The sequence below is a fragment of the Saccostrea echinata genome, unplaced genomic scaffold (genome assembly GCF_033153115.1).
Source record: "Saccostrea echinata isolate AGI-Se365-2 ecotype Australia unplaced genomic scaffold, CSIRO_AGI_Sech_v1 ptg000019l, whole genome shotgun sequence".
Classification (NCBI taxonomy): Eukaryota; Metazoa; Mollusca; class Bivalvia; order Ostreida; family Ostreidae; genus Saccostrea; species Saccostrea echinata.
In genome coordinates, this window is record NW_026889768.1 from 3,443,932 (window position 1) to 3,448,304 (window position 4,373).

Genomic DNA, 4,373 nt, shown 5'->3' on the forward strand with positions numbered 1-4,373 from the left:
AACATCTACTTGAGTCAAAATTAAAGTGGAATTATAAGACTATTTTTTTTTTTAAATTGATGACTTTTTAGGATTTTACACCAATTCATACTGCAGCAAGAATGTTATCCCTCCCCCCCAAAAAATAAGTTTACTCACTATCTTGTCTTTGATCTATATCTATAATTACAAAAGGACACAGCCAGAAGTCTTTTAAAGTGGTTTGTTACAATTTTCACTTGGAACTCCTATTTAAATTTGCTCAAGATCAGTATTTTCAGTAGGCAGAAATGAACTTGATCAATTATGCTTGAAAAGTACTCACTGTGAACAATCACCTGACTTGTTGTCAGTTTTCTCCTTCAATCAAAATTTGTCCGAGCCTTAACTTGACAACCCTTTGACATTAAGACTTCCAACTTGAAACATGGAGAGGTGGTATGGAATTGGGGTTGAGGCCACCAAACTTTTTTTACCTTGACCTTTCAATAAGGTCATGGTCAACCTTTACATAAAAATATAAGCCAGGCTATAACCAGAGAACCCTTTGACATTGGGATTTCAAATTTGTAACATAGAAAAGAGACATTTACAAAAGATGCACTGCACTAAAATGTTGACCTTGACTCCTTTCTTCATTCAAGGTCAAATTGAGAAAAACACCTCCAAACCATGACTTAAGAACCTTTTGACATTAAAACTTCAATCTTGGAACATGGAGAGGTGGTATGGAGAAAGGGTGCATGCAAACAGAATTTTTTACCTTGTTTTTATGCCCTGCCATGAATATGGCCGGTGCATATAGTGTTTGTCATGTCCGTCTTCCATCCTTTCATCCTTCCGTCTGTCTTTCAGTCACACTTTGCGTTTCGCTCTGTTCAAAGCTCAATTTCAAAGAAACTATCGAAGGTGTTTTTATCAAACTTCATATGCTGATAGATATTGATGAGAGCTATTCAACTGCATCAACATTTTTTGACCTTGACCTTTCTTTTGACCTTGACCTCACTTTTCTTAAATTAGTGTTTAGCTCAGTTTTAAAGATACCATTCAAGAAAGTGTAATCAAACTTCATATGTTGATACATACTGATGTAAGCTATTCAAACGAATCAATATTTTTTGACCTTGACCTTTCCTTTGACCTTGACCTCACTTTTTTTAAATTAGTGTTTAGCTCAGTTTTAATGTTTGTTTGTGTATTGTTAAACGTCCCTCTCCAGAATTTTTCACTCATATGGAGACGCCACCACTTGCAAATTTTGTCCTATACTCGCCACTTACAGCCATTGAGGAGTGAAGGGTCTTTTTCGTGCCAGCACCTATTGCGACACGGGACCTCGGTTTATACGGTCTCATCCGAAGGACCGAGCTCAGTTTTAATGAAATCGTTCAAGATATTTAAATCAACCATCATATGCTGATACATACTAATGAGAGCTATTCAACTGCATATTTTTTGACCTTGACCTTTCCTTTGACTTGACCTCACTTTTCTTAAATTTGTGTCATAATTCATAAATGGGAATATACACTTAATATGATCGCCGAAATATGGCTGAAATATTGCCAACTCGGCGTTAAACAATAATAATCAATCATAATCAATCCAAAAGATGATTAGGCTGTTGTGTAAAATGTAGGAGGAGTTCTGGGAACCAGGGGCTTTTTTGCATAAAAAACGTCATTTTTCGACCCCCATTTGACCTCAGGGTGAAAATGAAAATTCCAAAACCTTACTGCACATCTACCGGACACCACCAACCACCTCTCAAAAGATGATTAGGCTACTGTGTAAAATGTAAGGAGTTCAGGGAACCAGGGGCTTTTTGCATTAAAAAACGTCATTTTTCAACCCCCATTTGACCCCCAGGGTAAAAATGAAAATGTCGAAATCTTGCTGCACATCTACATGACACCACCAACCATCTCCCAAAAGATGATTAGGCTACTGTGTAAAATGTAAGAGGAGTTTGAAAAAGAAGAGTGTGACAGACGGACGGACAGACATGAGTAACAACAATATACCCGAACTTTCTTTAGATAGTGTGGGTATAAATATTAAACTTATTTCAAACTAGAAATATGTCCATAGGACATGAATGACCCGCCGAGGGTATATTAGTAATGCAAAATGAAAATTTGTATTAGTGTATGAAATTTGATGAGAATATCTTGAATAGTTTCTTTAAAATTGAAATCGAAATCTAAAAAGTTGCATATAGATAAATTTTTACCAAATTATGAATTAGTGCATGAGCTTACATAAATATATGTTAAATGGTTTCTTTAAAATTAAGCAAAATGCAAATTTAAGAAAAGTGAGGTCAAGGTCACAGATAAGTTCAAGGTCAACCATTTCTCATGCAGCTGAATAGTTCTCACAAATACGTATCAGCATGTTAAGTTTGATAAAAATATTTTGAATGGTTTATTTAAAACTGAGCTAAACACTAATTTAAAATAATAAAGTTGAGGTCAAAGGAAAGGTCAAAAAATGTTGATGCAGTTGAAAAGGTTACATCAGTATGTATTAGCATATGAAGTTTGATAAAAAAATATTATGAATGGTTTCTTTAAAACTGAGTTGAACACAAATTGAGACAAGTGAGGTCAAGGTCAAATGAAAGGTCAAGGTCCAAAAATATTGATGCAGTTGAATAGCTTACACCAGTATGTATCAGCACATGAAGTTTGACACTTATTTAAGAAAAGTGAGGTCAAGGTCAAAGGAAAGGTCAAGGTAAAAAAATATTGATGCAGTTGCATAGTCCTCATCAATATCTATCAGCATATGAAGTTTGATAAAAATATCTTGGATAGTTTCTTTGAAACTGAGCTTTGAACAGAGCTAAACGCAAAGTGTGACGGAAGGATGGATATGACAAACACTATATGCCCCGACCACATTCATGGCAGGGCATAAAAACATTTTTCAAAAAAAAATTATTACAATACACTGTATACTGTACATAAATTAACATATTCAAATTTTAGCACAATCATTGGGAACTGAGTGGTTGGCATAATCATGAATTAGCACTTAACATACGTCTGTGCCTTGTATAGTCTTTATAATGAATAATTTATTAAAAGTATTCATGAATTAGCGCATTGTCATCCCTGCCAAAGCTGCTAAAATATGAAGCCCGCTTTTTTAAGTACATACAGTATACATGCAGCAGTGAATCTAATTAAAAGTTTTGTACGAGTTAAATGAGCATGCAATTTTATTCACTGAATTATTTATCAGTTACTCTGCTGAATTTATGTTGGATATTATCAATGATTTATTCTCAATTTATTCTTTAAAATACAGTCTTACATTCTGTGTTCATTGTGGGGGAAAAAACTTTATGATAAATGTTGGAAATGAAAACTGTAAAATGTCGGAAATGAAAATTGTAAAATGTTAAAAATAAAAAGTTGAATTTTTATTAAAAAAATTCCAGAAATGATCGAAATGCAGCCCAAAAACTATACGCAACCAGATCTCCAATTAAGGGGCATAAAAAAAGTAATCAAAAAGGACAAAGCATTCACTGCAAATCTTTAATTTCAAATCCGCAACATCATCTCTAACAATTACAACTACAACAGATATATTAACACACATACATAAAAGTTATTTATCAACCCCAAAAAAAAAAAAAGAAAAAAAAAGCAAAGATTATAAGGAAAGCAAATGGACCAGCATATAAAAAGACATAAGAAAAAAATAAAAGCATAATATGAAAAAAAGAAACCTAAGAATAACATTTTTGTTAAAAAATTTAGATGGATTTGTTATCAATAGTTTTTTCAGCAATTGCCACAAATGTATCGGCATATCCTGTTAGAAAAATCATCATACTTCACTCAAAAGTAGATTACTCTAAGTACATTTCTAAACAATATCTAAACTATATATATATATATATATATATATATCACTAAAGTAAGAATTATAAACACACAACAAGAGCATCAGTTGTAACAAGTGTATAGGCACATACCCTGTAAAAAATATTTCACTCAGATACAAGTAGCTTACTCTATGTGCATTTCTATAACAATATCTAAGCTATACATATATCACTAAAGTGAGTATTCATAAAAACACACAAGAGGCCTATGAACTATGACACTAACCTGATTTACAATTTCCTAAAAAAAATTTGTGTGAATGGAGCCTTCTTGGTTAAACTTATTGTAATGGAGATTTTAAAGTGATCATGTGCAAATTTTTTTTCTCTACTTTGGTCATATTCTAGCCCAGAGGTGGACATATGTAAATGCTTGCATATCATTCTCCCAATTGTGTACTTTGTAAAAAAAAAAAAAGAAGACAGATTGCAAAAAAATACACCCATAAAGAAATACATAAATTAGAGACCTTGTAAAGATAGATTGTAC